This window comes from Loxodonta africana, chromosome 4 (assembly GCF_030014295.1).
Source record: "Loxodonta africana isolate mLoxAfr1 chromosome 4, mLoxAfr1.hap2, whole genome shotgun sequence".
In the NCBI taxonomy this organism is placed as follows: Eukaryota; Metazoa; Chordata; class Mammalia; order Proboscidea; family Elephantidae; genus Loxodonta; species Loxodonta africana.
The window spans coordinates 24,857,225-24,869,779 of record NC_087345.1 but is presented as its reverse complement, the minus strand read 5'-3'; positions in this window follow the sequence as shown (position 1 = coordinate 24,869,779).

Genomic DNA, 12,555 nt, shown 5'->3' with positions numbered 1-12,555 from the left:
GTTATGATTATTTTAGTATCAGTTGGGTCTGTTGTGATTTCACCCATCTCATTTCTTATTCAGGTTATTTGCCTCCTGTCCTGTTTTTCTTTTGTCAGTTTGGCCAGTGGTTTATTGATTTTGTTCATCTTTTCAAACAACCAGCTTTTGGTCTTGTTAACTCTTTTTCTAGTCTCTATTTCACTGAATTCTGCTCTAGTTTTTATTATTTGCTTTCTTTTGTCGCCCAAGGGCTTCTTTTGCTGCTCCCTTTCTATTCTTTTGAGTTGTATGGTTAATGTTTTGATTTTGGCCCATTCTTCTTTTTAAGCATGTGCATTTATTGCTATAAATTGACCTCTGAGCACTGCTTTTGCTGTGTCCCAAAGGTTCTGGTAGGATGTGTTTTCATTCTCATTTGATTTTGTGAATTTCTTTATTCTGTCCTTAATTTCTTCTGTAACACAGTAGTTTTTGAGCAAGGTGTTGTTCAGTTTCCATGTGTTTGATTTTTTTCCCTTGCTTTTTCTGTTATTAATTTCTACTTTTACGACTCTATGGTCAGAAAAGATGCTTTGTAATATTTTGATGCTTTGGATTCTGTTAAGTCTTACCTTATGGCCTAATATGTGGTCTATTCTGGAGAATGTTTCATGTATGTTGGAAAAGAAAGACTACTTGGCTGCTGTTGGGTGGAGTATTCTATATATGTCTATGAGGTCAAGTTGGTTGATTGTGGCATTTAGATCTTCCATGTCTTTATTGAGCTTCTTTCTGGATGTTCTGTTCTTCACTGAAAGTGGTGTGTTGAAGTCTCCTACTATTATTGTGGAGGTGTCTATCTCACTTTTCAATGCTGTTAGAGTTTGTTTTATGTATTTTGGAGCCCTGTCATTGGGTGCATAAATATTTAATATGGTTATGTCCTCCTGGTGTATTGAGTCTTTAATCATTATACAGTATCCTTCCTTATCCTTTGTGGTGGATTTTACTTTACAGTCTATTTTGTCAGAAATTAATATTGCCACTCCTGCTTTGTTTGATTGTTGTTTGCTTGATATATTTTTTTCCATCCTTTGAATTTTAGTTTTTTTTGCATCTTTAAGTCTAAGGTATGTCTCTTGTAGGCAGCATATAGACGGGTCATTTTTTAATTTGTTCTGCCACTCTCTGTCTCTTTATTAGTGCATTTAGTTGATATACATTCAGTCTAATTATTGATAGGCATGAGTTTGGTGATGTCATTTTGATGTGTTTTTTTTTGTGTGTGTGTTGTTAACAGTTTCTTTGTTCCAATTAATTTTCTGTGCTGAGTCGTTTTTCTTTATGTATTTTCTTTTCATGTTTTTCATCATTGTTGATTTTGTATTTGCTGAGTCTTTATGTTTTTCTTGTTTTTTATTTTGATGTGTAGGATTGTTAGTTTCCTTTGTGGTTACCTTAATACTTACCCCTATTTTTCTAAGTTTAAACCAATCTTTTATTTCTTTATATCGCCTTGAATTCCTCTCCATAAGAAAGACCTATGACTACATTTTTCATCCCTCTTTTTTGTTTTAATGTTGTCATCTTTTACATATTGACGTCTCTGTTTCCCTATTTTCGGTGTTTTAGCTTTGATTTATTTTTGTGATTTCCCTATCTGGGTTGATATCTGGTTGCTCTGTCCTGTGTTTTAGTCTTGGGTTTTTATCTGATGTTACTGATTTTTTAATCAAATGACTCCTTTTAGTTTTTCCTGTAATTTTGGTTTGTTTTTTTGCAAATTCCCAACTTCTGTTTACATGGAAATGCCCTAATTTTGCCATCATATTTGAGAGACAGTTTTGCTGGATATGTAATTCTTGGTTGGCCATTTTTCCTTCAAAGCTTTATATATGTCATTCCGTTGCCTTCTTGCATGCATGATTTCTGCTGAGTAGTCCAAGCTTAGTCTCATTGACTCTCCTTTGTGGATGACTTTTCGTTTATCCTTAGCCACTCTTAAATTCTCTCTTTATCTTTGATTTTGGCAAGTTTGATTATAATATGTCTTGGTGACTTTCTTTTGGGATCTACCTTGTGTGGGGTTCGATGAGCACCTTGGATAGATATATTCTCATCTTTCATGATATTAGGGAAATTTTCTGTCAACAAATCTTCAACAATTCACTCTGTATTTTCTGTTATCCCCCCATTCTGATACTCCAATCATTCGTAGGTTTTCCTCTTGATTTATTCCCACATAATTCTTAGGGTTTCTTCATTTTTTAAAATTCTTTTATCTGATTTTTCCTCAAATAAGTTGATGTCAAGAGCTTTATCTTCATTCTCACTGATTCTGACTTCAATTGCCTCAATTTTGTTCCTATTGCTTTCTATTGAGTTGTCTAATTCTGAAATTTTATTGTTAATTTTTTAGATTTCTGTTTGCTGTCTTTCTATGGATTCTTGCAACCTCTTAAGTTTGTCGTTATGCTCTTCTGTATTCTTCTTAAGTTCCTCTATTGCTTTGTATGTGTGTTCCTTGGCTTGTTCTGTGTTTTGCCTGGTCTCCTTCCTGATCTCTTGAAGAGTTCTGTATATTAATCTTTTGTATTCTACCTCTGATAATTCCAGGAAATTCTCTTCATCTGGAAGATTTCTTGATTCTTTGGGCATTTGCTGAAGCCATCATTGTCTGCCTCTTATCTTAGTCATCTAGTGCTGCTATAACAGAAATACCACAAGTGGATGGCTTTAACAAGGAGAAATTTATTTTCTTACAATCGAGTAGGCTACAAGTCCAAATTCAGGGACTCAGCTCCAGAGGAAATCTTTCTCTCTTGGTCGGCTCTGGAGAAAGGTCTTTGTCCTCAATCTTCCTCTGGTTGAGGAGCTTCTCAGGCACAGGGACCTTGGGTCCAGAGGACGTATTCTCCTCCTGGTGCTGTTTTCTTGGTGGTATGAGGTCCCCAGCTCTCTGCTTGCTTCGCTTTCCTTTTATCTCTTGAGAGATAAAAGGTGGTGCAGGCCACACCCTAGGGAAACTCCCTTTACATTGGATCAGGGAGGTGACCTGAGTAAGGGCAGTGTTACAATTCCACCCTAATCCTCTTAACATAAAATTACAATCACAAAATGGAAGACAACCGCATGATACTGGAAATCATGGCCTAACCAAGTTGACACATATTTTTGGGGGGACACAATTCAATCCATGACACTCTTTATGTGATTTGATATTGACTGTTGTCTCTAAGCCATCAATAAGTTATTATATTTATTTATTTTATGTTCACTTACTGTCTTAGCTTTTTGTTTTGCTTTGTTTTGACATGCCCAAAAGGCTTCTTGTGTGGGCTAGTTCGGTTTTTGGTGCCTTTGAAGCTCTAACATCCTGTTACCTGGTGGTTACATCTATTACTAGGTATGTGAGTCCAGCAGTCCTTTTACTTTTCTTGTATGGATTCAGCTCAGGTGTCCAGGTTGTTGGTCACCAAGTGTGTGGTGCAGGCTCTCACCTACAGTCCTAGATGGCCAGGGGTGATTGATGGAGGCACAGGTATTTGGCTGCAGTAAGCGGTCCTATGCTGAATAAGGCAGGGGACTGACAGCAGCCCCTGAGTGTCTGGGAGGAAAGCATGTCCATGTTCCCAAGAGCATGTAGATGGGTGGGTTTTGCAGCCAGACTATGGGCACAATGCTGTTGGACTGGGAGGTACCACCACTTATTCTTGGACTCCTTTCTTGGGTGGCTGCATTCGTGGGGGGAGTCACCAGTCCTCAGGCCACTGATGTGGGTAGGTGAGGACCCTGCTTAATAGGCAGAGCGGTGTTAAATGACACGAACCTGCCTCTCCATCATATAGGTGATACAGTTGAAGTTGGGCTTCAGGTATATACCCTTTTGTACTGTGCTAATGAGGGCCTATGCTCTTGAAATGGGCCCACACAGGTCTACACAGAGGTGAAATGCATTTAAAGTCCATGGACCCATTATGCCTGTGCCTGCCCTGAGTTCCTGGCTTAGAGAGCTGGCAGATTATTTTTTCTTGCTTGTTAATTTGTTCCCTCTCCAAAGCTGGAAGAATGGCTCAGGACTTGCGATGGGTCCTACTTCCGGCCCAGGGAACACGGCTATCACGAACCTGGCTCGGGACTGGTGCAGAGCGGGGAGGGGTCAAGTAAACGGGAGAGAGTTTTTTCCAGAGGGATTTTTTTGATCCGTGCGTTAGGTTAGACGTATGTACTTATCTTTTGCCAATTGAGTGCTACTTTTCACTGGTTCTGGAGGTGTGAAGAGACTATCCACTGCTCGGTCCCTCCTGATGTGGAAAATGCATCTCGAGTGCCACTGCTTGCCTCACCATGCACAGCCAGTGCAGCCTACAGGGTGCCGGTTCCTAACGGGTCAGGTCTGGCAACTCCTTGCTGCTTCTGAACCATCTCTCCCTCCCGCTGCTGCTCAGTCTGATTCCTCAACTTTGCCTTTTTTGTTTAGGGCTACTAGGTTGTCATATGTAATCAATTTACTTGTTTTTTCATGTCTTTGTTGTAAGAGGGACCACAGAAAGCATCTGACTACTCCACCACTTTGGCCCTGCTCCCTCTATCACTGCCTTTTTGATTATAGCCAACCTAGTGGCACCTAACAAAAACAGTGAGTATGAAGTGATGTCTTATGATTTTGATTTGCGTTTCACTAATGATTCATTATGTTTTGCGTCTTTTCATGTTTTTATTGGTTATTTATATATCATCTTTGGCGAAATGTCTCTTCAAAATTTTGCCTACTTTTAAATTGAACTATTTGTCTTTTTTATTGTTGAGTTGTAAGAATGCTTTATGTGCTCTGGATACTAATCCCTTATGAGGATTTGCAAATATTTTCTCCCATTTCATGTGTTGTCTTTTTACTTTCTCAGTTCAACTCTATTATTGGTGTTGTTAGGTTTTGGAACACTATCTAGGCCCTGATACTTCTGACATTTATCAAGTCAGAGAACGTTACAGAAAGGAACATTTTACTAAGTACCCTTCATGAGTTTTCCACTTTAACCCCTACAATAGGCTTGTGGTATGTATGATTGGTCCTATCTTATAATGAGAAAACTGAAGTTCAGAAATGTTAAGGCACCGTGGCTAAAGTTCCCCAACTAATAAGAATGGAGAAAGAGATTTAGCCCCATATCCTTCCTATTCTAAATTCCTGCTCTTTATTGTCTAGCTCCTGGGTCCCCTATCACAATAAGTTGACACCAGATTCATCAGAACTATAAAAATAAAATACTGATATCAAAGAAACAATGAAAGTCCTGGCCTGAGAGACCATTCCCCTAACGTCACCTCCATTGAAATGAGTGGGAATTGTGTGTATCTGGGAGCCTGGCCTGGGAATGAGAACTCTCAAGTCAAGGCACATGAACATCGTTGGTCAGCCATTGTGTTTGTTCTTCCTTTTTGTGGGTGTCGGGACAGCCCCACCTGGCAACGGGCAACTCTTTATTATTACACTTGGCATTGCAGCCTGGGAGCAGACAGAGTCAGGTCCCACAGCATGCTGGGATACTCATTATCGCAGCAGATAAAGGAGCTAGAAATCACCAGTCGGTCTGAATTTCCCAGTGAGATGGGGAGGGCAGATATTTTTGGGAGGGAAAAAGGCCTGGGAGTAATGTCTTGGGAAAATGGCTGGCTGTGGAAGGCCAGGAGGGCCAGCTTTAAACAATCCTCTTTCTCTGGGACCTGACAAAGGGGATATTTCATTAAATAGGGTCTCAAGTCAGAAATGATGTAATAGCGTAGAAAGGAATCCTGCTGGAGATGAGGTCGTTTACTCCAGCCCACGATACCTTTTAGTTTTCTGGAAAAATAACCAGGCGATCTCTTTTTTTAGGGAGAAAGAAACAAATACTCCAAGTAGGCATTTCGAAAAGTCCCAGGGCAGTTGGTAGTGGTCAGTGTTAGAGATAAGAATTCAGTAGTTGGCTTTTCTTTCAGCCCAAGATCCCTCTCTGTTTCTAGTCACCTTTATTTATTTATTTGTATTATGCTTTAGGTGAAACTGTACAGCTCAAGTTAATTTCTCATTCAAAAATTTATACAGGTCCAGTCACCTTTTAAATCTGGAACCACTGGCAGAGGGGAGCAGCAGAGCAGATCAGGTATCAGCCGACCAGTGGTGTCACTTGGTCAGTGGGGCAGCTTCAGAGAGAGGGTTAAAGAGCTGTCAAGTGCTGGTCTTTCCAGCCCTCGTGTCCTTAGAGAGCTGCACAGGGGTCCAGGGATGATTGTTCACAAAATGGTGATATAACTAAGGGAGTAGGGCTTGCCAAGTTTCAGAAACCAACCAGCTGCCGTTGAGTTGATTCTGACTCATGGTGACCCCATGTGTGTCAGAGTAGAACTGCGCTCCCTAGGGTTTTCAATGGCTGATTTTTGGGAAGTAGATTGCCAGGCTGTTGTGCTGAAGTGCTTCTGGGTGGACTTGAACCTTCAACCTTTCAGTTAGCTGCTGAGCGCGTTAACTCTTTGCACTACCCAGAGACTCCAAGGCTGAGTTCCTATTCAAATCAAGTATTCTAAATCACTAACTCTTCCAACAGACATTTACTGTACACGTGGTATAGCCCAGGCACTGTGTCAGGTGCTCTGAATAACAGTGGATTTTGAGACATGGCCCCTGCCTTCATGGAGTTGACTATACAGTGGGTAGGGTGTGAGGTGGAGGGGAAGTAGATGAGTCTTATAGTTTAGCGCCTGTGGTCTGTGAAGGAGGTAAAGTGGTTAGAATCTCTGAGAAGGCAGATCCAAATCAAATTGCGGGGCAGGCTGGTAGGGGCGGGGAAGGAGTGTTAAGAGAGACTTCCATGTATGGCTGACTATGCAGCACACCAGTTTGGCTTTTGGAGGGGTGGGCCATTCAAGGTGAATTTTAAAAATCTATTCAGTGGAGCTTCAGGAAGGAAGAGGCCTATATGTGTGGTTTCTGTATTAGCTCAGCTCTGGATGGTTCTCCTGTTTAATAAACTGTATTACCTTTACTAGCACTTGTTTTTGGCTCTACTACATAGCAGTGGTTTAAGCAATGAGTTGGAGAAAAGTGCTAATTACAGGCTTTAATTTTCTGCCATCTTAAAATAAATACTTGGCATTCTAGTACTTGGAGAGAGGAATGACTTGTGGAGGAGCTGGAGGAGGTGCAGAGGTTCAGGACTGACAGGGAGGGACGGGAGGGACTGGAGGGCACAGGAGCAGAATGGGGCAAAGGCAGAAAAACAGGAAGACCCTAGGGCCCGGGGTCTGTTGAATGAGATGGGTGTGTACCGCTGTGTGCAGGTGGGAGGCAGAGATGCGGGGTAGGGAGAAGGAGGCAGAAGGAGGTAGTAAAAAGTTCCAAGAGGATACTGCCAATGCTCTGTTGTACAAGAAGAGGAAATTTGATAGTTTACAGACCTATTGATACTGGCAATTGTAAAAAAACAAAAAAACAAAAAAACACATTGCTATTGAGTTGATTCCGACTCATAGTGACCCTATAGGACAGAGTAGAACTGCTTCATACGGCTTCTAAGGAGCGCCTGGTGGATTCAACGTGCTGACCTTTTGGTTAGCAGCTAAACTCTTAACCTCTACAGCACCATCGGCAAATATAAGTAGGTGTAAAGTCATGAGTTGCATAGATTATAAAATTATGCTGTCATTCAAGAAGTGGTTTCTGAGCACCTGTATGCTCCAGACCCTTTATTTGATGCTGGGCAGATAGTGGAGACAAGGCACACATGGCAGTGGAGCCCCAGAATACTAGAGCTCCATGGGACCTTAATGATAGTTTCTTCTAGCCTTTTATTTTACAACGGTGGAAACGGAGGTCCAGGGGGAATGAGCAAGACTCACATCACCCAGTTATTTAGGGGCCGAGCCCAGGCTAGAATCCAATTCTTTTGATTCCAGGCCCAGCCTTCTTTTGACTCAAATCCTCTTTGTTGTTGTTGTTGGCCTCTGTCAAGCCAGCCCCGACTCATGGCAACTCTATCCACAGTGGAATGAAATACAGCCTACTCCTGTGCCATCCCCATGGTTGGTTATGAATCAGGCTGTTGTGGTCCACAAGATTTTCATTAGATAAATTTCAGAAGGCTTTTCTTCCTAGTCTGTCTTAGTCTGGAATTTCTGCTGAAACCTGTTCAGCATCATAGCAACATGCAGCCCTCCACTGACAAACAGGTGGTGTCTGCACATGAGGTACACTGGGCAGGAATTGAACCTGGGCCTTAGTGTAGAAGGTGTGAACTTTTCCACTGAATCACCAAACCAAAAACCCAACCCGCTGCTGTTGAGTTGATTGTTCCGACTGTGCTCCATAGGGTTTTCTTGGGCTATAATCTCAGTGGAAGCAGATTGTCAGGCCTTTCCTCCATTGCACAACTGGGTGGGTTCAAACCACCAACCTTGGGTTAGTAATCAAGTGTAAGCCATTCATGCCAGCCAGGGACCTCTTCGTTGTTGTTGTTAGGTGCTGTCAAGTCAATTTTGACCCATAGTGACCCTGAGTGACAGAATAGAACTGCCCTATAGTGTTTCCAAGGCTGTAATCTTTAAGGAAGCAAACTGTCACATCTTTTTCCTGTGGAGCAGGTGGTGGTTCGAACCACTGACTTTACAGTTAGTAGCTTAATGCTTAATCACTGTGCCATCAGGGCTCCTTTACTGCTGTTCAGGATCAGGAGCTATAGATATGTGAAAGTATGTTACATTGTATTTGTTAGGGCAATGCTATTTGACAAAACCGAAAAAAGCCAAACCCCTTGCCGTCAAATCGATTCTGATGGAAATAAATTGCCCAATCTCAGTGGCTTAAACAATAGAAGCTGACTTCTTTCTCATGTAAAGTCCTTTCTGTAGTTGTCTGACTGCTCCACACTGTGAGGTTGTTATTTTTAAAATATGACTTCCAAGGTCATCTGGAAAGACCTAGATTTTGCTAAAGGGAAGTTTTCATGAGCTCAGGCCTGGAAGTAGTGCTCACAATCCATTGGCTAAAACTCAGTCACATGGCAACACTTGACTGCAAGGGTTGCTGGGAAATCTTGTTTAGTATACTAAGGAAGACGAAGAAATGGGCTTGATGAGCACTTAGCCAATCACTGCCGCATACATTATCTATGAATTTTGTATCAGGATAGTAAAGGGAAAATTACAAAATACTTCAGAATAATTTCAAAATTACAAAAATGTTATTAAAAAAGGACATTGGATCTGAGACAACTGAGAATCATTGTGGTATGTAAAAGTCCTTTGGAGGCAATGTTCAGCAGATATTTCCATTTTTTCCTTTCTTGTGGTTTTCTAGTTTATTCCTAACAAGACTTTACTTTGACCTGATGGGAAGTCACCTAAGTGGTTTGTCCTTCAGCCTGATTCTGAAGGGCTAAAACCTGGCTCTGAAGAAGAGGGAGAGATGTTGGGAACAGGCTTTCAGCAAATGCTCCTTGTGTCTTGGGTATGCGAGGTCCTGGGCTGAGCGATGTCAAACCTGACACCATTGACTCTCTTACGCCTTAGTTGAGCTATAAGCCCTTAAAACCCCACAGGTTTGGAGAGTGCCTCCTGGCATACGAAGTACTTTCTGGAACACTATCTCCCTTCACATCACAATAATCCTTTGAGATGGAGGGGAGGGGGGAGGAGAGTTCCAAGAGAGGGGAGATTATTTCCAGCTGAGGAGGTACCCAAGGAGACCTTGTAGAGAAAGTGGCATTGCAGATGGGACTTGAAGAAAGCATAGAAGAGGGGAGGAAAACATTCCAGAGGGAGGCCGCATTGCGGGCAAAGGCACAGAGGCGTGAAAGTATGGGCATGTCTGGGACTAGTAGAGAAGGTCAGCTTGCCTGGAGCGTAGACTGCCTGAAGGAGTATTGTGGGCATCGGGACTTAACTGGGCCCAGAGTACAGCACTGTCATTTTCATTACCATTATCAACAGTGTCTTCTTTAAAACACATTTCTAGATCACCTGCTATATACCAGGCACTTTGCTAGGTATGAGAAACACAATAAATATTGTACACAGTTTCTGCTTTTAAGGAGCTTACAAGCTACTGAAGGAGCCCTGGTGGAGCGATGGTTAAGCACTCTGCTGCTAACCTAAAGGTTAGCAGTTTGAGCCCACACAGTGGCTCCTTTGGGGAAAGACTTGATGATCTGCTCCCATAAAGATTACAGCGAAGAAAACCCTATGGGGCAGTTGTACTTTGTCCTGTATGGTCGCTATGAGTTGGAATCGACTCAAAGGCACCCAACAACAACATAACCCACTGAGGAAAAATGCCACACACAGGAAGCTTTAACAAACATAGGCGCTACTCGTAAAGTTTGCACTTCTATTTAATGTATGTGTGTTTTCCTGCCCAAACCAGAACACAGAAGCCTCCAAAAATTCACCTTTGACGTGTACCTGGATTTTTCCCTTGAAAAACCCATAAAACTAAACCCATTGCCATCCAGTCGATTCCGACTGACAGTGACCCTAGAGGACAGAGTAGAATTGCCCCCTAGGGTTTTCAAGGAGCCGCTGGTGAATTTGAACTACTGACCTTTTGGTTAGCAGCTGAGCAGTTAACCACTTCGATACCAGGGCTCGTCTCCCTTTGAAAGGCCCTATAATTAGGGCTTTGGGGGAGGCAGTATAGCATAATGGATAAGATCATAGTCTCTGGAGTCTGAAGGCCTGGGTTGAAATCTGGGCTTCACCTTTAATGACATACGACCCGTGGGGAGTCTTCAGTTCTCTAGCCTTTGTTTCCATGTCTATAAAATAGGGATTGGATAGTCATGGGTATCAGCTGAGACAATGTGGGAAAATACTTAGCATTGTGTGTGGCAGACAATAAATCATAAATGCTAACAAATAAAAAAGATGCTGTTGTCTGTGGCTTATATAACCTGTGAGCAGCAGTACAGTTTCTAGTGAGGAGAGCACCAAGGAGCATGGCTTCCAAGAGTTCTGCTCAGGAAGCAAAGATGGGCAGGTGGGCCAGCTCATTGTGGGGCCTTGGTAGTGTATCTTAACTTGAAGAAGTAGGAATTTCTTAATAAGCCAGGTGGTCCGTGGGTGGTGCAAATGGTTTGCACTTGGCTACTAACCTAAAGGTTGGTGCGTTGAATCCACCCAATGGCACTATGGAAGAAAGTCGTGGCAATCTGCTTCCATAAAGAAAAAAAAAAAAGCAACCCACGTGTGTCAGAATAGAACTGCTCCACAATGTTTTCCTGGCTGTAATCTTTACCAAAGCAGATCACCAGGCCTTTCTCTAACAAGTGTCTGGGCTGTAAAAATGGCACGGAGGTGGTGTCTGACCTCTAACTTCATAAGGGGGAAGGAGAATCAAGGTCAACAGTGCAAGGCTTATTCCTATGAGGTGGAGGTCAGGCATGTCTCCACTCTCTACTGTCTTTACCAATTCTGACACCAACTATTCCCCCCATGGAACTCTCTACTTCTCTGCTGGGTTCTATAATTCATTGCGATAGCCACACAGAACTCACAGACGATACTTGCAATTATGGGATTTATTAGGGAAGTAACAGGTTGAGGAACACTCAGGATACAGCTCGTTCATCAGGACAGCTTCTCCTCAGCCATGTGTCACCACTGATTACCACATATTGTCCCGGTGCAGTGTGTTTCTACCAGCTAAAACAAGCCCAGCACCAGGCAAATGCAAGGGATACACATGCTAGGAACCCAGCTTTGCAGCAACAAATGATGCATTCCTCTGAAATTCTCCGGCTCCTTGAGAGCTTCCTTCAATTATACTGCCCTATGTGAGTTTGCACACCCTCACACACAATCAGCTTTCCTCTCTTAAGAGTTTGGAATATTTCAGGCCTTGCGAATCAACTGTGTTTATTAGATAGTCTTTGTTTTCCTCTTCCAAGATAGGAAGCTCATTAGAAACAAGCACAATCAAGCTTTCACCCAGAGTTTAAAATGTCCCCTGAGAACCAGAGATATTTTTTAAAAGGGCGTGTTCAGAGGTGCAGCCCAGCTCCGCAGAGTAGTTCAGCATGGCAAGTCGGGTCTGAGGTAAAGCTGGGCTGATGCTAAGATAGGCACTTTACATCCCGAGGACTTCAAGAGCACTGCAAGGTGAATGCTTTCCCTCTGTGATCCCATCTCAGAGATATAACTATGAGGAAAAACTAGGGTAAAGTATAATACAGTCATTAATTACACTGGCCCTGGAGTCTGAGGACATGGCCTCCCATTCTGGTTCAGCTACTTGCTAACCATGTGGCCTTGGGCAACTTCATTAACCTCAGATTTCTCATCTTTAAGATAGGGATACCAAAAATATCTTCTTCGTAGGATTATTGTGAGGGTTTATGTACATAATGCATGGTTCGTGGTCAGGTGTTAGCTATTATTATTTATAGTAGCATTAATTCACTCACCTGATAGTGATTCAGAACTTTTTTTTGCCAGGTGCCTTTTTGACAAAATCAGCTGCAAAAGACCTCTTCACTGTGTTAAAAAGCAAAAATGTCACCTTGAAGACTAGGGTGTGCCTGACCCAAGCCATGGTGTTTTTCAGTCACCTCATATGCATGCAAA